The sequence below is a fragment of the Oncorhynchus keta genome, chromosome 9 (assembly GCF_023373465.1).
Source record: "Oncorhynchus keta strain PuntledgeMale-10-30-2019 chromosome 9, Oket_V2, whole genome shotgun sequence".
Lineage (NCBI taxonomy): Eukaryota > Metazoa > Chordata > Actinopteri > Salmoniformes > Salmonidae > Oncorhynchus > Oncorhynchus keta.
Window position 1 is genome coordinate 3,098,509 of NC_068429.1, and position 27,619 is coordinate 3,126,127.

The 27,619-nt window shown below is 48.6% G+C and overlaps 1 protein-coding gene across 1 annotated transcript in view; it reads right to left on the reverse strand.

Moving 5' to 3' along the window:
* Positions 1 to 22,822, reverse strand: part of LOC127931873 (lysophosphatidic acid receptor 1-like) — a 76,678-nt gene extending 53,856 nt beyond the window's left edge. Inside the window, exon 1 of the mRNA XM_052526012.1 lies at positions 22,580 to 22,822. The gene's annotated coding sequence lies outside the window, so the exon portion shown is untranslated. The remainder of the gene's footprint in view (positions 1 to 22,579) is intronic.
* Between the last annotated feature and the right edge of the window lie 4,797 nt (positions 22,823 to 27,619).

Sequence of the window (27,619 nt, forward strand, 5' to 3'; positions counted from 1 at the left end):
CTGGTGTAACTGAGTCAGGTTTGTAGGCCTCCTGACAGAGCTGGTGTAACTGAGTCAGGTTTGTAGGCCTCCTGACAGAGCTGGTGTAACTGAGTCAGGTTTGTAGGCCTCCTGACAGAGCTGGTGTAACTGAGTCAGGTTTGTAGGCCTCCTGACAGAGCTGGTGTAACTGAGTCAGGTTTGTAGGCCTCCTGACAGAGCTGGTATAACTGAGTCAGGTTTGTAGGCCTCCTGACAGAGCTGGTATAACTGAGTCAGGTTTGTAGGCCTCCTGGCAGAGCTGGTGTAACTGAGTCAGGTTTGTAGGCCTCCTGACAGAGCTGGTGTAACTGAGTCAGGTTTGTAGGCCTCCTGACAGAGCTGGTGTAACTGAGTCAGGTTTGTAGGCCTCCTGACAGAGCTGGTGTAACTGAGTCAGGTTTGTAGGCCTCCTGACAGAGCTGGTATAACTGAGTCAGGTTTGTAGGCCTCCTGGCAGAGCTGGTGTAACTGAGTCAGGTTTGTAGGCCTCCTGACAGAGCTGGTGTAACTGAGTCAGGTTTGTAGGCCTCCTGGCAGAGCTGGTGTAACTGAGTCAGGTTTGTAGGCCTCCTGACAGAGCTGGTGTAACTGAGTCAGGTTTGTAGGCCTCCTGACAGAGCTGGTGTAACTGAGTCAGGTTTGTAGGCCTCCTGACAGAGCTGGTGTAACTGAGTCAGGTTTGTAGGCCTCCTGGCTCGCACGTGCTTTTTCAGTTCTGCACACAAATTTTCTATAGGATTGTGGTCAGAGCTTTGATGGTCACTCCAATACCTTGACATTGTTGTCCTGAAGCCATTTTGCCACAACTTTGTAAGTATGCTTGGGGTCATTGTCCATTTGGAAGATCCATTTGTGACCAAGCTTCAACTTCCTGACTGATGTCTTGAGATGTTGCTTCAATATAGCCACATCATTTCCCCTCCTCATGATGACATCTATTTTGTGAAGTGCACCAGCACCCCCACAACATGATGCTGCCACCCCCATGCTTCACGGTTGGGATGGTGTTCTTCGGCTTGCAAGCCTACCCTTTTTCCTCCAAACATAACGATGGTCATTATGGCTAAACAGTTCTATTTTTATTTCATCAGACCAGAGGACATTTATACAAAAAGTACAATCTTTGTCCCCATGTGGAGTTGCAAACCGTAGTCTGGCTTTTTCATGGCGTTTTGGAGCAGTGGGTTCTTCCTTGCTGAGCGGCCTTTCAGGTTATGTCGATATAGGACTCGTTTTTACTGTGGATATAGATACTTTTGTACCGGTTTCCTCCAGCATCTTCACAAGGTCCTTTGCTGTTGTTCTGGGATTGATTTGCACTTTTCGCAACAAAGCACGTTCATCTTTAGGAGACAGAACACGTCTCCTTCCTGAGCAGTATGACGGCTGCGTGGTCCCATGGTGTTTATACTCACGTACTATTGTTTGTACAGATGAACCTGGTACCTTCAGGGGTTTGGGAAATTGCTCCCAAGGATGAACCAGACTTTTGAATTCTACAAATGATTTCTGAGGCCTTGGCTGATTTATTTTGATTTTCCCATTTTTTCCCATTTTTCATGATGTCAAGCAAAGATGCACTGAGTTTGAAGGCCTTGAAATACATCAACATGTAGAAGCTTCAAAAGCCATGACATAATTTTCTGGAATTTTCCAAACTATAACCAGTCACTACCACTACTACTGTAGTCACTACCACTACTACTGTAGTCACTACCACTACTACTGTAGTCACTACCACTACTATAACCAGTCACTACCACTACTATAACCATAACCGGTCACTACCACTACTATAACCATAACCGGTCACTACCACTACTATAACCGGTCACTACCACTACTACTGTAGTCACTACCACTACTACTGTAGTCACTACCACTACTACTGTAGTCACTACCACTACTACTGTAGTCACTACCACTACTACTGTAGTCACTACCACTACTACTGTAGTCACTACCACTACTACTGTAGTCACTACCACTACTACTGTAGTCACTACCACTACTACTGTAGTCACTACCACTACTACTGTAGTCACTACCACTACTACTGTAGTCACTACCACTACTACTGTAGTCACTACCACTACTACTGTAGTCACTACCACTACTACTGTAGTCACTACCACTACTACTGTAGTCACTACCACTACTACTGTAGTCACTACCACTACTACTGTAGTCACTACCACTACTATAACCAGTCACTACCACTACTATAACCATAACCGGTCACTACCACTACTATAACCATAACCGGTCACTACCACTACTATAACCGGTCACTACCACTACTACTGTAGTCACTACCACTACTACTGTAGTCACTACCACTACTACTGTAGTCACTACCACTACTACTGTAGTCACTACCACTACTACTGTAGTCACTACCACTACTACTGTAGTCACTACCACTACTACTGTAGTCACTACCACTACTATAACCAGTCACTACCACTACTATAACCATAACCGGTCACTACCACTACTATAACCATAACCGGTCACTACCACTACTATAACCATAACCGGTCACTACCACTACTATAACCGGTCACTACCACTACTATAACCAGTCACTACCACTACTATAACCAGTCACTACCACTACTATAACCAGTCACTACCACTACTATAACCAGTCACTACCACTACTAGAACCAGTCACTACCACTACTAGAACCAGTCACTACCACTACTAGAACCAGTCACTACCACTACTAGAACCAGTCACTACCACTACTAGAACCAGTCACTACCACTACTATAACCAGTCACTACCACTACTATAACCAGTCACTACCACTACTAGAACCAGTCACTACCATAACCAGTCACTACCACTACTATAACCAGTCACTACCACTACTATAACCAGTCACTACCACTACTATAACCAGTCACTACCACTACTATAACCAGTCACTACCACTACTATAACCAGTCACTACCACTACTATAACCAGTCACTACCACTACTATAACCAGTCACTACCACTACTATAACCAGTCACTACCACTACTATAACCAGTCACTACCACTACTATAACCAGTCACTACCACTACTATAACCAGTCACTACCACTACTATAACCAGTCACTACCACTACTATAACCAGTCACTACCACTACTATAACCAGTTACTACCACTACTATAACCAGTCACTACCACTACTATAACCAGTCACTACCACTACTATAACCAGTCACTACCACTACTATAACCAGTCACTACCACTACTATAACCAGTCACTACCACTACTATAACCAGTTACTACCACTACTATAACCAGTTACTACCACTACTATAACCAGTCACTACCACTACTATAACCAGTCACTACCACTACTATAACCAGTCACTACCACTACTATAACCAGTCACTATCACTACTATAACCAGTCACTACCACTACTATAACCAGTCACTACCACTACTATAACCAGTCACTACCACTACTATAACCAGTCACTACCACTACTATAACCAGACACTACCACTACCACTACTATAACCAGTTACTACCACTACTATAACCAGTTACTACCACTACTATAACCAGTTACTACCACTACTATAACCAGTCACTACCACTACTATAACCAGTCACTACCACTACTATAACCAGTCACTACCACTACTATAACCAGTCACTACCACTACTATAACCAGACACTACCACTACCACTACTATAACCAGTTACTACCACTACTATAACCAGTTACTACCACTACTATAACCAGTTACTACCACTACTATAACCAAGGTGTAAAAATAAATAAATAAAAAGTTGCCGCCCAAAAATACCGATTTCTTATTGTTATGAAAACTTGAAATGGTCCATTCCGATGAATCGGTTGACCTCTACTACAGAGTAACCACATGTTATTCTCCCTCCGAGTTGGGCATGGAGTGTGCCCGACGTGGGTATATAATACACCAGACAGTGAGGGGTATTACATGGGGCGGCAGGGTAGCCTAGTGGTTAGAGTGTTGGACTAGTAACTGAAAGGTTGCAAGTTCAAATCCCCGAGCTGACAAGGTACAAATCCGTCGTTCTGCCCCTGAACAGGCAGTTAACCCACTGTTCCCAGGCCGTCATTGAAAATAAGAATTTGTTCTTAACTGACTTGCCTAGTAAAATAAAGGTAAAATAAAAAAATTAAATTAAATTACTTGCCCAATGAACATGAAGCCATCCCTGGGAGAGCTTAGGAAGGGGCTGGGGTTGAGGCTGGGACAGGACGCAGGTCTCTCCTGTGACTGACATGCATTCCATCTGACCTACCGGCCGGTGCAGGCTCTTCCCATCTGGTTGGTTTGACAGCACCAACAATCACTATCACCACTCATCATTTGTCACATTCACAAAAACACAGGGACAGTCCCAAATTGCACCGTATTCCCTATAGTGCACTACTATAGACCAGGGCCTATTCCCTATATAGTGCACTACTATAGACCAGAGCCCTATTCCTTATATAGTGCACTATTATAGACCAGGGCCTATTCCCTATATAGTGCACTACTATAGACCAGAGCCCTATTCCTTATATAGTGCACTACTATAGACCAGGGCCTATTCCCTATATAGTGCACTACTATAGACCAGAGCCCTATTCCTTATATAGTGCACTACTTTAGACCAGAGCCCTATTCCCTATATAGTGCACTACTATAGACCAGAGCCCTATTCTCTATATAGTGCACTACTATAGACCAGAGCCATATTCCCTATATAGTGCACTACTTTAGACCAGAGCCCTATTCCCTATATAGTGCACTACTTTAGACCAGAGCCCTATTCCCTATATAGTGCACTACTTTAGACCAGAGCCCTATTCCCTATATAGTGCACTACTTTAGACCAGAGCCCTATTCCCTATATAGTGCACTACTTTAGACCAGAGCCCTATTCCCTATACAGTGCACTACTATAGACCAGGGCCTATTCCATATATAGTGCACTATTATAGACCAGAGCCCTATATAGTACACTACTTTAGACCAGAGCCCTATATAACACACTACTTTAGACCACACCCCTATAAAAGGGCATGCCATTTAGAAAACCACTGAGGTGCCTTTAATCTACTTCCTGCCTCACGTCCCTGTGATACTGATGCCCATCGTGTTAAAAGTGGTGAAACCCATACCAGGGCCTTCTTACTATGATGCCCACTGTGTTAACATGGTGAAACCCATACCAGGGTCTTCTTACTATGATGCCCACTGTGTTAACATGGTGAAACCCATACCAGGGTCTTCTTACTATGATGCCCACTGTGTTAACATGGTGAAACCCATACCAGGGTCTTCTTACTATGATGCCCACTGTGTTAACATGGTGAAACCCATACCAGGGTCTTCTTACTATGATGCCCACTGTGTTAACATGGTGAAACCCATACCAGGGCCTTCTTACTATGATGCTCACTGTGTTAACATGGTGAAACCCATACAAGGGTCTTCTTACTATGATGCCCACTGTGTTAACATGGTGAAACCCATACCAGGGTCTTCTTACTATGATGCCCACTGTGTTAACATGGTGAAACCCATACCAGGGTCTTCTTACTATGATGCCCACTGTGTTAACATGGTGAAACCCATACCAGGGCCTTCTTACTATGATGCTCACTGTGTTAACATGGTGAAACCCATACCAGGGTCTTCTTACTATGATGCCCACTGTGTTAAAATGGTGAAACCCATAACAGGGCCTTCTTACTATGATGCCCACTGTGTTAACATGGTGAAACCCATACCAGGGTCTTCTTACTATGATGCCCACTGTGTTAACATGGTGAAACCCATACCAGGGTCTTCTTACTATGATGCCCACTGTGTTAACATGGTGAAACCCATACCAGGGTCTTCTTACTATGATGCCCACTGTGTTAACATGGTGAAACCCATACCAGGGTCTTCTTACTATGATGCCCACTGTGTTAACATGGTGAAACCCATACCAGGGTCTTCTTACTATGATGCCCACTGTGTTAACATGGTGAAACCCATACCAGGGTCTTCTTACTATGATGCCCACTGTGTTAACATGGTGAAACCCATACCAGGGTCTTCTTACTATGATGCCCACTGTGTTAACATGGTGAAACCCATACCAGGGTCTTCTTACTATGATGCCCACTGTGTTAACATGGTGAAACCCATACCAGGGTCTTCTTACTATGATGCCCACTGTGTTAACATGGTGAAACCCATACCAGGGTCTTCTTACTATGATGCCCACTGTGTTAACATGGTGAAACCCATACCAGGGTCTTCTTACTATGATGCCCACTGTGTTAACATGGTGAAACCCATACCAGGGTCTTCTTACTATGATGCCCACTGTGTTAACATGGTGAAACCCATACCAGGGTCTTCTTACTATGATGCCCACTGTGTTAACATGGTGAAACCCATACCAGGGTCTTCTTACTATGATGCCCACTGTGTTAACATGGTGAAACCCATACCAGGGTCTTCTTACTATGATGCCCACTGTGTTAACATGGTGAAACCCATACCAGGGTCTTCTTACTATGATGCCCACTGTGTTAACATGGTGAAACCCATACCAGGGTCTTCTTACTATGATGCCCACTGTGTTAACATGGTGAAACCCATACCAGGGTCTTCTTACTATGATGCCCACTGTGTTAACATGGTGAAACCCATACCAGGGTCTTCTTACTATGATGCCCACTGTGTTAACATGGTGAAACCCATACCAGGGTCTTCTTACTATGATGCCCACTGTGTTAACATGGTGAAACCCATACCAGGGTCTTCTTACTATGATGCCCACTGTGTTAACATGGTGAAACCCATACCAGGGTCTTCTTACTATGATGCCCACTGTGTTAACATGGTGAAACCCATACCAGGGCCTTCTTACTATGATGCCCACTGTGTTAACATGGTGAAACCCATACCAGGGTCTTCTTACTATGATGCCCACTGTGTTAACATGGTGAAACCCATACCAGGGTCTTCTTACTATGATGCCCACTGTGTTAACATGGTGAAACCCATACCAGGGTCTTCTTACTATGATGCCCACTGTGTTAACATGGTGAAACCCATACCAGGGTCTTCTTACTATGATGCCCACTGTGTTAACATGGTGAAACCCATACCAGGGTCTTCTTACTATGATGCCCACTGTGTTAACATGGTGAAACCCATACCAGGGTCTTCTTACTATGATGCCCACTGTGTTAACATGGTGAAACCCATACCAGGGTCTTCTTACTATGATGCCCACTGTGTTAACATGGTGAAACCCATACCAGGGTCTTCTTACTATGATGCCCACTGTGTTAACATGGTGAAACCCATACCAGGGTCTTCTTACTATGATGCCCACTGTGTTAACATGGTGAAACCCATACCAGGGTCTTCTTACTATGATGCCCACTGTGTTAACATGGTGAAACCCATACCAGGGTCTTCTTACTATGATGCCCACTGTGTTAACATGGTGAAACCCATACCAGGGTCTTCTTACTATGATGCCCACTGTGTTAACATGGTGAAACCCATACCAGGGTCTTCTTACTATGATGCCCACTGTGTTAACATGGTGAAACCCATACCAGGGTCTTCTTACTATGATGCCCACTGTGTTAACATGGTGAAACCCATGCAGTGTTTTCGACTAGCGGCTGTAAAGCCGATTACAGATACATTTTCAGAAGTCAGATTTGAACACTTAACCTGCTATGGTCGATGTCTACGCCCCCCGCGGAAATCTAAATAGAGTAATACTAAACAAATGTCTCGATCTACCACATCTGTATCGCACTTTCGCATCTGCTGTGAAAGATGACAGAGCGGTGTCTGCACAGACCATGAGACATCACGAAAAACGGTCTTCTCACAAAATCATCTGGAACGGTTTGTCCTACAAAAAAACTGTTCTGCCACGCACGCGACGGCTGGGGAGGTGTAAAGCTCACCGCCATTGGAATCTGGAGCAGTGGAAAACACGTTCTCTGGAGTGATGAATCACGCTTCATCATCTGGCAGTCCGACGGACAAATCTGGGTTTGGTGGATGGCAGGAGAAGACTATGCATAGTGCCAACTGTAAAGTTTGGTGGATGAGGAATAATGGCCTGGGGCTGTTTTTCATGGTTCGGGCTTAGTTCCAGTGAAGGGAAATCTTAAATGCTACAGCATACAATGACATTCTAGACGATTCTGTCCTTCCAACTGTGTGGCAACAATTCCCCGTGCAGAAAAACCAGGTCCAAACAAAAATTGTTTGTCGAGATCTAAGAGGAAAAACTTGGCTGGATTGCACAGAGCCCTAACCTTAACCCCATCCAACACCTTTGGGATATATTGAAATGCCACCTGCGAGCCAGGCCTAATCACTCAACATCAGTACCCGACCTCACTAAAGCTCTTGGACCCGCCGCAATGTTCCAATATCAAGTGGAAAGGCTTCCCAGAAGAGTGGAGGCTGTTATAGCAGCAATGTTCCAACATCTAGTGGAAAGCCTTCCCAGAAGAGTGGAGGCTTTTATAGCAGCAATGTTCCAACATCTAGTGGAAAGCCTTCCCAGAAGACTGGAGGCTGTTATAGCAGCAATGTTCCAACATCTAGTGGAAAGCCTTCCCAGAAGAGTGGAGGCTGTTATAGCAGCAATGTTCCCACATCTAGTGGAAAGCCTTCCCAGAAGAGTGGAGGCTGTTATAGCAGCAATGTTCCAACATCTAGTGGAAAAGCTTCCCAGAAGAGTGGAGGCTGTTATAGCAGCAATGTTCCAACATCTAGTGGAAAAGCTTCCCAGAAGAGTGGAGGCTGTTATAGCAGCAATGTTCCTACATCTAGTGGAAAACCTTCCCAGAAGAGTGGAGGCTGTTATAGCAGCAATGTTCCAACATCTAGTGGAAAGCCTTCCCAGAAGAGTGGAAGCTGTTATAGCAGCAATGTTCCAACATCTAGTGGAAAGCCTTCCCAGAAGAGTGGAGGCTGTTATAGCAGCAATGTTCTAACATCTAGTGCAAAGCCTTCCCAGACGAGTGGAGGCTGTTATTGCAGCAAAGGGGGGATGGGGGCAAGTCCATATTAATGCCCATGATTTTAGAATGAGATGTTCAACGAGCAGGTGTCCACATCCTTTCGGTATTAGATGACAGGATCTGACAAATTCTATGTTCTATATTCAGTTCATTTTAAGGCGTTGTACATGGATTTGATATGGTGCTGACATCTTAATGTATTGGCAAATAAAGGTAGTTCTGATTCAAAGCAAAACAAAGTGAAAAAAAACAGATCACTTTTGTCAAATGTCCAAACCATTGTTAGTGAGACCTCAGACCGGCACCCAGCATTGAACACAGCCCTATCAGAGCCAGAGAGAGACGACACCAAGGCGTAGACTTTGGGGACATGCCAAAAACAAACAGGTAGGTTTGTTGACTATCAATCTGTCCAAGCCAATGTTTAAGCAAAAGACTGAAATAATCTGTAAGAGCTACGGGACAGCATAGAGACTGGGGGATTACAGGATGACAGAATAGAGCCTGGAGGATTACAGGACGACAGCATAGAGCCTGGGGGATTACAGGACGACAGGACAGCATAGAGCCTGGAGGATTACAGGACACAAGATAGAGCCTGGAGGATTACAGGACGACAGCATAGAGCCTGGAGTATTACAGGATGACAGTATAGAGCCTGGAGGATTACAGGACGACAGCATAGAGCCTGGAGGATTACAGGACGACAGCATAGAGCCTGGAGGATTACAGGACGACAGCATAGAGCCTGGACGATTACAGGACGGCAGGATAGAGCCTGGAGGATTACAGGACGACAGGATAGAACCTGGAGGATTACAGGACGACAGCATAGAGCCTGGAGTATTACAGGATGACAGCATAGAGCCTGGGGGATTACATGACGAAAGGACAGCATAGAGCCTGGGGGATTACAGGACGACGGCATAGAGCCTGGACGATTACAGGACGACGGGACAGCATAGAGCCTGGAGGATTACAGGACGACAGCACAGAGCCTGGAGGATTACAGGACGAAAGGACAGCATAGAGCCTGCAGGATTACAGGACGACAGCGTAGAGCCTGGAGGATTACAGGACGACAGCATAGAGCCTGGAGGATTACAGGACGACAGCATAGAGCCTGGAGGATTACAGGACGACAGCATAGAGCCTGGAGGATTACAGGACAATGGCATAGAGTCTGGAGAATTCCAGGATGACGGCATAGAGCCTGGAAGATTACAGGACGACAGCATAGAGCCTGGAGGATTACAGGACGACAGCATAGAGCCTGGAGGATATTATATTATTACAGGACGACAGCATAGAGCATGGAGGATTACAGGACGACAGCATAGAGCCTGGAGGATTACAGGACGACAGCATAGAGCCTGGAGGATTACAGGAAGACAGCATAGAGCCTGGAGGATTACAGGACGACGGCATAGAGCCTGAAGGAATACAGGACGACAGCATAGAGACTGGAGGATTACAGGACGACAAGATAGAGCCTGTGGGATTACAGGACGACAGGACAGCATAGAGCCTGGAGGATTACAGGACGACAGCATAGAGCCTGGAGGATTACAGGACGATGGCATAGAGCCTGGAGAATTCCAGGATGACGGCATAGAGCCTGGAGGATTACAGGACGACAGGACAGCATAGAGCCTGGAGGATTACAGTACAACGAAATAGAGCCTGGAGGATTACAGGATGACAGGACAGCATAGAGCCTGGAGGATTACAGGACACAAGATAGAGCCTGGAGGATTACAGGATGACAGCATAGAGCCTGGAGGATTACAAGATGACAGGATAGAGCCTGGAGGATTACAGGACGACAGCATAGAGCCTGGAGTATTACAGGACGACAGTATAGAGCCTGGAGGATTGCAGGACGACAGCATAGAGCCTGGAGGATTACAGGACGACAGCATAGAGCCTGGGGGATTACAGGACGAAAGGACAGCATAGAGCCTGGAGGATTACAGGACGACGGCATAGAGCCTGGACGATTACAGGATGACGGGACAGCATAGAGCCTGGAGGATTACAGGACGGCAGCATAGAGCCTGGAGGATTACAGGACGACAGCATAGAGCCTGGAGGATTACAGGACGACGGCATAGAGCATGGAGGATTACAGGACGACGACATAGAGCCTGAAGGAATACAGGACGACAGCATAGAGACTGGAGGATTACAGGACGACAAGATAGAGCCTGTGGGATTACAGGACGACAGGACAGCATAGAGCCTGGAGGATTACAGGACGACAGCATAGAGCCTGGAGGATTACAGGACGATGGCATAGAGCCTGGAGAATTCCAGGATGACGGCATAGAGCCTGGAGGATTACAGGACGACAGGACAGCATAGAGCCTGGAGGATTACAGTACAACGAAATAGAGCCTGGAGGATTACAGGATGACAGGACAGCATAGAGCCTGGAGGATTACAGGACACAAGATAGAGCCTGGAGGATTACAGGATGACAGCATAGAGCCTGGAGGATTACAGGATGACAGGATAGAGCCTGGAGGATTACAGGACGACAGCATAGAGCCTGGAGTATTACAGGACGACAGGACAGCATAGAGCCTGGAGGATTACAGTACAACGAAATAGAGCCTGGAGGATTACAGGATGACAGGACAGCATAGAGCCTGGAGGATTACAGGACACAAGATAGAGCCTGGAGGATTACAGGATGACAGCATAGAGCCTGGAGGATTGCAGGACGACAGCATAGAGCCTGGAGGATTACAGGACGACAGCATAGAGCCTGGGGGATTACAGGACGAAAGGACAGCATAGAGCCTGGAGGATTACAGGACGGCAGCATAGAGCCTGGAGGATTACAGGACGAAAGGACAGCATAGAGCCTGGAGGATTACAGGACGACGGCATAGAGCATGGAGGATTACAGGACAACGGGACAGCATAGAGCCTGGAGGACTACAGGATGACAGCATAGAGCCTGGAGGATTACAGGACGACGGCATAGAGCCTGGAGGATTACAGGACGACAGCATAGAGCATGGAGGATTACAGGACAACGGGACAGCATAGAGCCTGGAGGATTACAGGATGACAGCATAGAGCCTGGAGGATTACAGGACGACGGCATAGAGCCTGGAGGATTACAGGACGACGGCATAGAGCCTGAAGGAATACAGGACGACAGCATAGAGACTGGAGGATTACAGGACGACAAGATAGAGCCTGTGGGATTAAAGGACGACAGGACAGCATAGAGCCTGGGGGATTACAGGACGACAGCATAGAGCCTGGAGGATTACAGGACGACAGGACAGCATAGAGCCTGGAGGATTACAGGACGACAGCATAGAGCCTGGAGGATTACAGGACGATGGCATAGAGCCTGGAGAATTCCAGGATGACGGCATAGAGCCTGGAGGATTACAGGACGACAGGACAGCATAGAGCCTGGAGGATTACAGTACAACGAAATAGAGCCTGGAGGATTACAGGATGACAGGACAGCATAGAGCCTGGAGGATTACAGGACACAAGATAGAGCCTGGAGGATTACAGGATGACAGCATAGAGCCTGGAGGATTACAAGATGACAGGATAGAGCCTGGAGGATTACAGGACGACAGCATAGAGCCTGGAGTATTACAGGACGACAGTATAGAGCCTGGAGGATTGCAGGACGACAGCATAGAGCCTGGAGGATTACAGGACGACAGCATAGAGCCTGGGGATTACAGGACGAAAGGACAGCATAGAGCCTGGAGGATTACAGGACGACGGCATAGAGCCTGGACGATTACAGGATGACGGGACAGCATAGAGCCTGGAGGATTACAGGACGGCAGCATAGAGCCTGGAGGATTACAGGACGACAGCATAGAGCCTGGAGGATTACAGGACGACGGCATAGAGCATGGAGGATTACAGGACGACGGCATAGAGCCTGAAGGAATACAGGACGACAGCATAGAGACTGGAGGATTACAGGACGACAGCATAGAGACTGGAGGATTACAGGACGATGGCATAGAGCCTGGAGAATTCCAGGATGACGGCATAGAGCCTGGAGGATTACAGGACGACAGGATAGAGCCTTGAGGATTACAGGACGACAGGACAGCATAGAGCCTGGAGGATTACAGGACGACAGGACAGCATAGAGCCTGGAGGATTACAGGACGACGGCATAGAGCATGGAGGATTACAGGACAACGGGACAGCATAGAGCCTGGAGGACTACAGGATGACAGCATAGAGCCTGGAGGATTACAGGACGACGGCATAGAGCCTGGAGGATTACAGGACGACGGCATAGAGCATGGAGGATTACAGGACAACGGGACAGCATAGAGCCTGGAGGACTACAGGATGACAGCATAGAGCCTGGAGGATTACAGGACGACGGCATAGAGCCTGGAGGATTACAGGACGACGGCATAGAGCCTGAAGGAATACAGGACGACAGCATAGAGACTGGAGGATTACAGGACGACAAGATAGAGCCTGTGGGATTAAAGGACGACAGGACAGCATAGAGCCTGGAGGATTACAGGACGACAGCATAGAGCCTGGAGGATTACAGGACGATGGCATAGAGCCTGGAGAATTCCAGGATGACGGCATAGAGCCTGGAGGATTACAGGACGACAGGACAGCATAGAGCCTGGAGGATTACAGGACGACAGGACAGCATAGAGCCTGGAGGATTACGGGATGACAGCATAGAGCCTGGAGGATTACAGGACGACAGCATAGAGCCTGGAGGATTACAGGACGACAGCATAGAGCCTGGAGGATTACAGGACGACAGCATAGAGCCTGGAGGATTACAGGACGACAGCATAGAGCCTGGAGGATTACAGGACGACAGCATAGAGCCTGGAGGATTACAGGACGACAGCATAGAGCCTGGAGGATTACAGGACAACGACATAGAGCCTGGAGGATTACAGGACGACGGCATAGAGCCTGGTGGATTACAGGACGACGGCATAGAGCCTGGTGGATTACAGGACGACGGCATAGAGCCTGAAGAATTACAGGACGCTGGCATAGAGCCTGCAGGATTACAGGACGACGGCATAGAGCCTGCAGGATTACAGTACGACAGGACAGCATAGAGCCTGGAGGATTACAGGACGACGGCATAGAGCCTGGGGGATTACAGGACGACAGGACAGCATAGAGCCTGGAGGATTACAGTACGACAGGACAGCATTGAGCCTGGAGGATTACAGTACGACGGCATAGAGCCTGGAGGATTACAGGACGACAGGACAGCATAGAGCCTGGAGGATTACAGTACGACGGCATAGAGCCTGGAGGATTACAGGACGACAGGACAGCATAGAGCCTGGAGGATTACAGGACGACGGCATAGAGCCTGGAGGATTACAGGACGACGGCATAGAGCCTGGAGGATTACAGGACGACGGCATAGAGCCTGGAGGATTACAGGACGACGGCATAGAGCCTGGAGGATTACAGGACGACGGCATAGAGCCTGGAGGATTACAGGACGACAGGACAGCATTGAGCCTGGAGGATTACAGTACGACGGCATAGAGCCTGGAGGATTTACAGGACGACAGGACAGCATAGAGCCTGGAGGATTACAGGACGACGGCATAGAGCCTGGAGGATTACAGGATGACAGGACGGCATTGAGCCTGGAGGATTACAGGACGACAGGACAGCATAGAGCCTGGAGGATTACAGGACGACAGCATAGAGCCTGGAGGATTACAGGACGATGGCATAGAGCCTGGAGAATTCCAGGATGACTGCATAGAGCCTGGAGGATTACAGGACGACAGGATAGAGCCTTGAGGATTACAGGACGACAGGACAGCATAGAGCCTGGAGGATTACAGGACGACAGCATAGAGCCTGGACGATTACAGGACGACGGCATAGAGCCTGCAGGATTACAGGACGACGGCATAGAACCTGGGGGCTTACAGGACGACAGGATAGAGCCTGGGGGATTACAGGACGACAGGACAGCATAGAGCCTGGAGGATTACAGGACGACGGCATAGAGCCTGCAGGATTACAGGACGACGGCATAGAGCCTGCAGGATTACAGGACGACGGCATAGAGCCTGCAGGATTACAGGACGACGGCATAGAGCCTGGAGGATTACAGGATGACGGCATAGAGCCTGGGGGATTACATGACGACAGGACAGCATAGAGCCTGGAGGATTACAGGACGACGGCATAGAGCCTAGAGGATTACAGGACGACAGGACAGCATAGAGCCTGGAGGATTACAGTACGACAGGACAGCATAGAGCCTGGAGGATTACAGTACGACAGGACAGCATAGAGCCTGGAGGATTACAGGACGACGGCATAGAGCCAGGAGGATTACAGGACGACAGGACAGCATTGAGCCTGGAGGATTACAGGACGACAGCATAGAGCCTGGAGGATTACAGGACGACATCATAGAGCCTGGAGGATTACAGGACGACAGGATAGAGCCTGGAGGATTACAGGACGACAGGACAGCATAGAGCCTGGAGGATTACAGGACGACAGGACAGCATAGAGCCTGGAGGATTATGGGATGACAGCATAGAGCCTGGAGGATTACAGGACGACAGGACAGCATAGAGCCTGGAGGATTACAGGACGACGGCATAGAGCCTGGAGGATTACAGGACGACGGCATAGAGCCTGCAGGATTACAGGACGACGGCATAGAGCCTGCAGGATTACAGGACGACGGCATAGAGCCTGCAGGATTACAGGACGACAGGATAGAGCCTGGGGGTTACAGGACGACAGGACAGCATAGAGCCTGGAGGATTACAGGACGACGGCATAGAGCCTGAAGGATTACAGGACGACGGCATAGAGCCTGCAGGATTACAGGACGACGGCATAGAGCCTGCAGGATTACAGGACGACGGCATAGAGCCTGGAGGATTACAGGATGACGGCATAGAGCCTGGGGGATTACATGACGACAGGACAGCATAGAGCCTGGAGGATTACAGGACGACGGCATAGAGCCTAGAGGATTACAGGATGACAGGACAGCATAGAGCCTGGAGGATTACAGTACGACAGGACAGCATAGAGCCTGGAGGATTACAGGACGACGGCATAGAGCCTGGAGGATTAAAGGACGACAGGACAGCATTGAGCCTGGAGGATTAAAGGACGACAGCATAGAGCCTGGAAGATTACATGACGACAGCATAGAGCCTGAAGGATTACAGGATGACAGGATAGAGCCTGGGGATTACAGGGTGACATCATAGAGCCTGGAGGATTACAGGACGACAGGATAGAGCCTGGGGGATTACAGGACGACAGGATAGAGCCTGGAGGATTACAGGACGACAGGACAGCATTGAGCCTGTAGGATTACAGGACGACAGCATAGAGCCTGGAGGATTACAGGATGACAGCATAGAGCCTGGAGGATTACAGGACGACAGCATAGAGCCTGGAGGATTACAGGACGACAGGATAGAGCCTGGGGGATTACAGGACGACGGCATAGAGCCTGGATGATTACAGGATGACAGCATAGAGCCTGGAGGATTACAGGACAGGACAGCATAGAGCCTGGAGGATTACAGGACGACAGCATAGAGCCTGGAGGATTACAGGACGACAGGATAGAGCCTGGGGGATTACAGGACGATGGCATAGAGCCTGGAGAATTCCAGGATGACTGCATAGAGCCTGGAGGATTACAGGACGACAGGATAGAGCCTGGGGGATTACAGGACGACAGGACAGCATAGAGCCTGGAGGATTACAGGACGACAGCATAGAGCCTGGAGGATTACAGGACGACGGCATAGAGCCTGCAGGATTACAGGACGACGGCATAGAACCTGGGGGATTACAGGACGACAGGATAGAGCCTGCAGGATTACAGGACGACGGCATAGAGCCTGCAGGATTACAGGGCGACGGCATAGAGCCTGGAGGATTACAGGATGACGGCATAGAGCCTGGGGGATCCTTCTGTGGCTCAGTTGGTAGAGCATGGCGCTTGTAACGCCAGGGTAGTGGGTTCAATTCCCGGGACCACCCATACGTAGAATGTATGCACACATGACTGTAAGTCGCTTTGGATAAAAGCGTCAGCTAAATGGCATATATTATTATTATATTATTATTACATGACGACAGGACAGCATAGAGCCTGGAGGATTACAGGACGACGGCATAGAGCCTAGAGGATTACAGGACGACAGGACAGCATAGAGCCTGGAGGATTACAGTACGACAGGACAGCATAGAGCCTGGAGGATTACAGGACGACAGCATAGAGCCTGGAGGATTACAGGACGACAGGACAGCATTGAGCCTGGAGGATTACAGGACGACAGCATAGAGCCTGGAGGATTACAGGATGACAGCATAGAGCCTGGAGGATTACAGGACGACAGGATAGAGCCTGGAGGATTACAGGACGACAGGATAGAGCCTGGAGGATTACAGGACGACAGGACAGCATAGAGCCTGGAGGATTACAGGACGACAGGATAGAGCCTGGAGGATTACAGGACGACGGCATAGAGCCTGGAGGATTACAGGACGACGGCATAGAGCCTGCAGGATTACAGGACGACGGCATAGAGCCTGCAGGATTACAGGACGACAGGATAGAGCCTGGGGGATTACAGGACGACAGGACAGCATAGAGCCTGGAGGATTACAGGACGACGGCATAGAGCCTGAAGGATTACAGGACGACGGCATAGAGCCTGCAGGATTACAGGACGACGGCATAGAGCCTGCAGGATTACAGGACGACGGCATAGAGCCTGGAGGATTACAGGATGACGGCATAGAGCCTGGAGGATTACAGGACGACAGCATAGAGCCTGGAGGATTACAGGACGACAGCATAGAGCCTGGAGGATTACAGGACGACAGCATAGAGCCTGGAGGATTACAGGACGACAGCATAGAGCCTGGAGGATTACAGGACAACGACATAGAGCCTGGAGGATTACAGGACGACGGCATAGAGCCTGGTGGATTACAGGACGACGGCATAGAGCCTGGTGGATTACAGGACGATGGCATAGAGCCTGAAGAATTACAGGACGCTGGCATAGAGCCTGCAGGATTACAGGACGACGGCATAGAGCCTGCAGGATTACAGTACGACAGGACAGCATAGAGCCTGGAGGATTACAGGACGACGGCATAGAGCCTGGGGATTACAGGACGACAGGACAGCATAGAGCCTGGAGGATTACAGTACGACAGGACAGCATTGAGCCTGGAGGATTACAGTACGACGGCATAGAGCCTGGAGGATTACAGGACGACAGGACAGCATAGAGCCTGGAGGATTACAGTACGACGGCATAGAGCCTGGAGGATTACAGGACGACAGGACAGCATAGAGCCTGGAGGATTACAGGACGACGGCATAGAGCCTGGAGGATTACAGGACGACGGCATAGAGCCTGGAGGATTACAGGACGACGGCATAGAGCCTGGAGGATTACAGGACGACGGCATAGAGCCTGGAGGATTACAGGACGACGGCATAGAGCCTGGAGGATTACAGGACGACAGGACAGCATTGAGCCTGGAGGATTACAGTACGACGGCATAGAGCCTGGAGGATTACAGGACGACAGGACAGCATAGAGCCTGGAGGATTACAGGACGACGGCATAGAGCCTGGAGGATTACAGGATGACAGGACGGCATTGAGCCTGGAGGATTACAGGACGACAGGACAGCATAGAGCCTGGAGGATTACAGGACGACAGCATAGAGCCTGGAGGATTACAGGACGATGGCATAGAGCCTGGAGAATTCCAGGATGACTGCATAGAGCCTGGAGGATTACAGGACGACAGGATAGAGCCTGGAGGATTACAGGACGACAGGACAGCATAGAGCCTGGAGGATTACAGGACAACAGCATAGAGCCTGGACGATTACAGGACGACGGCATAGAGCCTGCAGGATTACAGGACGACGGCATAGAACCTGGGGGCTTACAGGACGACAGGATAGAGCCTGGGGGATTACAGGACGACAGGACAGCATAGAGCCTGGAGGATTACAGGACGACGGCATAGAGCCTGCAGGATTACAGGACGACGGCATAGAGCCTGCAGGATTACAGGACGACGGCATAGAGCCTGCAGGATTACAGGACGACGGCATAGAGCCTGGAGGATTACAGGATGACGGCATAGAGCCTGGGGATTACATGACGACAGGACAGCATAGAGCCTGGAGGATTACAGGACGACGGCATAGAGCCTAGAGGATTACAGGACGACAGGACAGCATAGAGCCTGGAGGATTACAGTACGACAGGACAGCATAGAGCCTGGAGGATTACAGTACGACAGGACAGCATAGAGCCTGGAGGATTACAGGACGACGGCATAGAGCCAGGAGGATTACAGGACGACAGGACAGCATTGAGCCTGGAGGATTACAGGACGACAGCATAGAGCCTAGAGGATTACAGGACGACATCATAGAGCCTGGAGGATTACAGGACGACAGGATAGAGCCTGGAGGATTACAGGACGACAGGACAGCATAGAGCCTGGAGGATTACAGGACGACAGGACAGCATAGAGCCTGGAGGATTATGGGATGACAGCATAGAGCCTGGAGGATTACAGGACGACAGGACAGCATAGAGCCTGGAGGATTACAGGATGACGGCATAGAGCCTGGAGGATTACAGGACGACGGCATAGAGCCTGCAGGATTACAGGACGACGGCATAGAGCCTGCAGGATTACAGGACGACGGCATAGAGCCTGCAGGATTACAGGACGACAGGATAGAGCCTGGGGGGTTACAGGACGACAGGACAGCATAGAGCCTGGAGGATTACAGGACGACGGCATAGAGCCTGAAGGATTACAGGACGACGGCATAGAGCCTGCAGGATTACAGGACGACGGCATAGAGCCTGCAGGATTACAGGACGACGGCATAGAGCCTGGAGGATTACAGGATGACGGCATAGAGCCTGGGGGATTACATGACGACAGGACAGCATAGAGCCTGGAGGATTACAGGACGACGGCATAGAGCCTAGAGGATTACAGGATGACAGGACAGCATAGAGCCTGGAGGATTACAGTACGACAGGACAGCATAGAGCCTGGAGGATTACAGGACGACGGCATAGAGCCTGGAGGATTAAAGGACGACAGGACAGCATTGAGCCTGGAGGATTAAAGGACGACAGCATAGAGCCTGGAGGATTACAGGACGACAGCATAGAGCCTGAAGGATTACAGGATGACAGGATAGAGCCTGGGGGATTACAGGGTGACATCATAGAGCCTGGAGGATTACAGGACGACAGGATAGAGCCTGGGGATTACAGGACGACAGGATAGAGCCTGGAGGATTACAGGACGACAGGACAGCATTGAGCCTGTAGGATTACAGGACGACAGCATAGAGCCTGGAGGATTACAGGATGACAGCATAGAGCCTGGAGGATTACAGGACGACAGCATAGAGCCTGGAGGATTACAGGACGACAGGATAGAGCCTGGGGGATTACAGGACGACGGCATAGAGCCTGGAGGATTACAGGATGACAGCATAGAGCCTGGAGGATTACAGGACAGGACAGCATAGAGCCTGGAGGATTACATGACGACAGCATAGAGCCTGGAGGATTACAGGACGACAGGATAGAGCCTGGGGGATTACAGGACGATGGCATAGAGCCTGGAGAATTCCAGGATGACTGCATAGAGCCTGGAGGATTACAGGACGACAGGATAGAGCCTGGAGGATTACAGGACGACAGGACAGCATAGAGCCTGGAGGATTACAGGACGACGGCATAGAGCCTGCAGGATTACAGGACGACGGCATAGAACCTGGGGGATTACAGGACGACAGGATAGAGCCTGGGGGATTACAGGACGACAGGACAGCATAGAGCCTGCAGGATTACAGGACGACGGCATAGAGCCTGCAGGATTACAGGGCGACGGCATAGAGCCTGGAGGATTACAGGATGACGGCATAGAGCCTGGGGGATTACATGACGACAGGACAGCATAGAGCCTGGAGGATTACAGGACGACGGCATAGAGCCTAGAGGATTACAGGACGACAGGACAGCATAGAGCCTGGAGGATTACAGTACGACAGGACAGCATAGAGCCTGGAGGATTACAGGACGACAGCATAGAGCCTGGAGGATTACAGTACGACAGGACAGCATTGAGCCTGGAGGATTACAGGACGACAGCATAGAGCCTGGAGGATTACAGGACGACAGCATAGAGCCTGGAGGATTACAGGACGACAGGATAGAGCCTGGAGGATTACAGGACGACAGGATAGAGCCTGGAGGATTACAGGACGACAGGACAGCATAGAGCCTGGAGGATTACAGGACGACAGGACAGCATAGAGCCTGGAGGATTACAGGACGACGGCATAGAGCCTGGAGGATTACAGGACGACGGCATAGAGCCTGCAGGATTACAGGACGACGGCATAGAGCCTGCAGGATTACAGGACGACAGGATAGAGCCTGGGGGATTACAGGACGACAGGACAGCATAGAGCCTGGAGGATTACAGGACGACGGCATAGAGCCTGAAGGATTACAGGACGACGGCATAGAGCCTGCAGGATTACAGGACGACGGCATAGAGCCTGCAGGATTACAGGACGACGGCATAGAGCCTGGAGGATTACAGGATGACGGCATAGAGCCTGGGGGATTACATGACGACAGGACAGCATAGAGCCTGGAGGATTACAGGACGACGGCATAGAGCCTGGAGGATTACAGGACGACGGCATAGAGCCTGGGGGATTACAGGATGACATCATAGAGCCTGGGGGATTACAGGACGACAGCATTGAGCCTGGAGGATTAAAGGACGACAGCATAGAGCCTGAAGGATTACAGGACGACAGGATAGAGCCTGGGGGATTACAGGATGACATCATAGAGCCTGGGGGATTACAGGACGACAGGATAGAGCCTGGGGGATTACAGGACCCAGGTGTTTTATTCTGAATAATTTGTCTACCAAGGATTCATCTAAGAAAAAGTGAAAAAAGTTGCCCAAATCGATCAACCCAGGTAACAGTTATTGCCATTTTCCAAAGCCCACATTTCATCTGTTGTTTTTTTGTCCATGGAAAAACAAAGATTCATTTATTGAACTAATGTAAAAATGCAATAGCTTTTCCTGGCACTGCACAGGCGCATCAAGTTATGATTCAGCTGCACGGTGTTCTGCCGTGAGATCCAGACATATTAAATAGACGTTGACCAGGAACACGACATAGGCGGTAACTTCCATTAAACAGTTGTCAATTGATTGTGGCCGGTAACATACTAGTTCGACTTTTGAAAACAACCTTCCTACGTTTGCATTGACACCTGAAGATGCAGCTGAAGGTGCGCGAGGGAGAAGGAAAAACGGACACAACTCGTATATAGCTATAGCTACGTGTTGGAGATTAAAATGTTTCATGTTCGAGATAAACAAATAAATTCCTACTTACAGTCGTTCTGTCTCAGCGATATTTACAAACTGTTGCTTGAAACGCCAAAAGATTATTTCGGAGTGAACTCCCAAACTCCAAAAAGTGAATTCCGTTATTGTGTTGGTCATCAGAGTCGCATGTGTTGTTTCTTCCAATCCAAGTGGAGGATGTGTGATATTTTCATTTTACAGTCCATAGAGACGAGTGTGTTTTTGTGATTGCATAGTTCTGGTGGCTCTCTACTTTCCTTGCGTCCCCTCCTCTGCAGCGTCTCAGAGCCACTCGACGGGACTGGACCGCTGTAATGACGTCACGCTTTTTTCTTGAGCGCATAATTGAAAACACTCTTTTTTTTTGTAGCGCGAGGGGGAGAGACACGCGATTGTATTATTTACCAATTAGCTTCCTATATGTTCGAATTTAGGTAGTTTTATTTTTCTTTGTGATATTATAGGCTAAGGTTAAATATATAGAAAGATTGTTTTTAATAGCCTTGTATTGGCACGCAAACGTTAGGTCTACAGTGATGCTAATGAGCATCACATCACGCAGCATCATAGCAAGTCAAATTGAAAATTAATTTAGGACAGAACTGCTGCTCATGCATGCCTAATTAGTTTAAAATTCATATTTTATTTTGAATTAAGCAGGTGACAACAGATATCTGCATGATTTCCTGATAACGTTTGCTTTGAACAACATGGCTAGATTAATGTTATGCAACAGTAGGTGAAATGTTTTCAGGGATGAGGGGGGCATCAGAAACGAGATATGTTTACATAAATCTCTTTAGTTGTGTTCTGTTTGTGTTTACATAAAAACACATTACCTAGATACATCTCTTTAGTTGTGTTCTGTGTGTGTTTACATAAACACACATTACCTAGATACATCTCTTTAGTTGTGTTCTGTTTGTGTTTACATAAACACACATTACCTAGATACATCTCTTTAGTTGTGTTCTGTTTGTGTTTACATAAACACACATTACCTAGATAAATCTCTTTAGTTGTGTTCTGTTTGTGTTTACATAAACACACATTACCTAGATAAATCTCTTTAGTTGTGTTCTGTTTGTGTTTACATAAACACACATTACCTAGATACATCTCTTTAGTTGTGTTCTGTTTGTGTTTACATAAACACACATTACCTAGATAAATCTCTTTAGTTGTGTTCTGTTTGTGTTTACATAAACACACATTACCTAGATACATCTCTTTAGTTGTGTTCTGTTTGTGTTTACATAAACACACATTACCTAGATAAATCTCTTTAGTTGTGTTCTGTTTGTGTTTACATAAACACACATTACCTAGATAAATCTCTTTAGTTGTGTTCTGTTTGTGTTTACATAAACACACATTACCTAGATACATCTCTTTAGTTGTGTTCTGTTTGTGTTTACATAAACACACATTACCTAGATAAATCTCTTTAGTTGTGTTCTGTTTGTGTTTACATAAACACACATTACCTAGATACATCTCTTTAGTTGTGTTCTGTTTGTGTTTACATAAACACACATTACCTAGATAAATCTCTTTAGTTGTGTTCTGTTTGTGTTTACATAAAAACACATTACCTAGATAAATCTCTTTAGTTGTGTTCTGTTTGTGTTTACATAAACACACATTACCTAGATAAATCTCTTTAGTTGTGTTCTGTTTGTGTTTACATAAACACACATTACCTAGATAAATCTCTTTAGTTGTGTTCTGTTTGTGTTTACATAAACACACATTACCTAGATAAATCTCTTTAGTTGTGTTCTGTTTGTGTTTACATAAAAACACATTACCTAGATAAATCTCTTTAGTTGTGTTCTGTTTGTGTTTACATAAACACACATTACCTAGATAAATCTCTTTAGTTGTGTTCTGTTTGTGTTTACATAAACACACATTACCTAGATAAATCTCTTTAGTTGTGTTCTGTTTGTGTTTACATAAACACACATTACCTAGATAAATCTCTTTAGTTGTGTTCTGTTTGTGTTTACATAAACACACTCCACTTATTCCACTTATTCTGTTCCATTACCACGAGAACCATCCTTTTCTATTAATATACCACCAGCCTCCTGTCTTTAGTACAGTCAGTTTACCTCCACTCATGACTGTATGGGTCAGTAGAGGGGGTGGGGGGTCAGTGTAGGGGCTAGGGTGGTCAGTGTAGGGGCTAGGGTGGTCAGTGTAGGGGCTAGTGTGGTCAGTGTAGGGGCTAGGGTGGTCAGTGTAGGGGCTAGGGTGGTCAGTCGAGGGGCTAGGGTGGTCAGTGTAGGGGCTAGGGTGGTCAGTGTAGGGGCTAGGGTGGTCAGTGGAGGGGCTAGGGTGGTCAGTGTAGGGGCTGGGGTGGTCAGTGTAGGGGCTAGGGTGGTCAGTGGAGGGGCTAGGGTGGTCAGTGGAGGGGCTAGGGTGGTCAGTGTAGGGGCTAGGGTGGTCAGTGTAGGGGCTAGGGTGGTCAGTGGAGGGGCTAGGGTGGTCAGTGTAGGGGCTAGGGTGGTCAGTGTAGGGGCTAGGGTGGTCAGTGTAGGGGCTAGGGTGGTCAGTGTAGGGGCTAGGGTGGTCAGTGGAGGGGCTAGGGTGGTCAGTGGAGGGGCTAGGGTGGTCAGTGGAGGGGCTAGGGTGGTCAGTGTAGGGGCTAGGGTGGTCAGTGTAGGGGCTAGTGTGGTCAGTGTAGGGGCTGGGGTGGTCAGTGTAGGGGCTGGGGTGGTCAGTGTAGGGGCTAGGGTGGTCAGTGTAGGGGCTGGGGTGGTCAGTGTAGGGGCTGGGGGGTCAGTAGAGGGGTGGGGGTCAGTGAGGGGGTGGGGGTCAGTAGAGGGGTGGGGGGTCAGTAGAGGGGGTGGGGTCAGTAGAGGGGGTGGGGGTCAGTAGAGGGGGTGGGGGTCAGTGAAGGGGTGGGGTCAGTAGAGGGGGTGGGGGTCAGTAGAGGGGGTGGGGGGTCAGTAGAGGGGGTGGGGGTCAGTGAAGGGGGTGGGGGTCAGTAGAGGGGGGGGGGGTCAGTGAAGGGGTGGGGGGGTCAGTAGAGGGGGTGGGGGTCAGTAGAGGGGGTGGGGGTCAGTGAAAGAGATGGAGGGTCAGTAGAGGGGGTCAGTAGAGGGGTGGGGGTCAGTGAAGGGGTGGGGGGTCAGTAGAGGGGGTGGGGGTCAGTGAAGGGGATGGAGGGTCAGTAGAGGGGGTGGGGAGTCAGTTCCTTGGGGAACTAAGGGTACGTCCCATATGACACCCTATTCTCTGGGGAACTAAGGGTACGTCCCATATGACACCCTATTCTCTGGGGAACTAAGGGTACGTCCCATATGACACCCTATTCTCTGGGGAACTAAGGGTACGTCCCATATGACACCCTATTCTCTGAGGAACTAAGGGTACGTCCCATATGACACCCTATTCTCTGGGGAACTAAGGGTACGTCCCATATGACACCCTATTCTCTGGGGAACTAAGGGTACGTCCCATATGACACCCTATTCTCTGGGGAACTAAGGGTACGTCCCATATGACACCCTATTCTCTGGGGAACTAAGGGTACGTCCCATATGACACCCTATTCTCTGGGGAACTAAGGGTACGTCCCATATGACACCCTATTCTCTGGGGAACTAAGGGTACGTCCCATATGACACCCTATTCTCTGAGGAACTAAGGGTACGTCCCATATGACACCCTATTCTCTGGGGAACTAAGGGTACGTCCCATATGACACCCTATTCTCTGGGGAACTAAGGGTACGTCCCATATGACACCCTATTCTCTGGGGAACTAAGGGTACGTCCCATATGACACCCTATTCTCTGAGGAACTAAGGGTACGTCCCATATGACACCCTATTGTCTGGGGAACTAAGGGTACGTCCCATATGACACCCAATTCTCTGGGGAACTAAGGGTACGTCCCATATGACACCCTATTCTCTGGGGAACTAAGGGTACGTCCCATATGACACCCTATTCTCTGGGGAACTAAGGGTACGTCCCATATGACACCCTATTCTCTGGGGAACTCAGTCTCTCGGTATCCTGTATTTTTGTTCTTCCTTTTCCTTTGATTTGCACATTGCATCCCCAGTGGCCGTCAGTCAGGAATCATCAACAAGTTGAATGTTGTTTCCTTCAGTTTGCTCTGAGTTGCTTGTGGCTTTAGAGAGTTTTATGTAATTACTGTTTTTCAGTCTGTCAGTCTAAATTGCACAGCCCAGATGCTGAGGAGTCAGTGACTGAATGTGTTTCACCTCTTCCTCGCCGGTCTGGTCTAATCACTCTCCAGCCAGGAGACGTAGTGATGTCAGGACAGAGTGTGTCCATTAGACAGCCACTATGACTCAACTCAGAGTAGAGTTTACAACCTCCCTGATCCATTAGACAGCCACTATGACTCAACTCAGAGTAGAGTTTACAACCTCCCTGTTCCATTAGACAGCCACTATGACTCAACTCAGAGTAGAGTTTACAACCTCCCTGATCCATTAGACAGCCACTATGACTCAACTCAGAGTAGAGTTTACAACCTCCCTGTTCCATTAGACAGCCACTATGACTCAACTCAGAATAGAGTTTACAACCTCCCTGTTCCATTAGACAGCCACTATGACTCAACTCAGAGTAGAGTTTACAACCTCCCTGATCCATTAGACAGCCACTATGACTCAACTCAGAGTAGAGTTTACAACCTCCCTGTTCCATTAGACAGCCACTATGACTCAACTCAGAGTAGAGTTTACAACCTCCCTGTTCCATTAGACAGCCACTATGACTCAACTCAGAGTAGAGTTTACAACCTCCCTGTTCCATTAGACAGCCACTATGACTCAACTCAGAGTAGAGTTTACAACCTCCCTGTTCCATTAGACAGCCACTATGACTCAACTCAGAGTAGAGTTTACAACCTCCCTGTTCCATTAGACAGCCACTATGACTCAACTCAGAGTAGAGTTTACAACCTCCCTGATCCATTAGACAGCCACTATGACTCAACTCAGAGTAGAGTTTACAACCTCCCTGATCCATTAGACAGCCACTATGACTCAACTCAGAGTAGAGTTTACAACCTCCCTGTT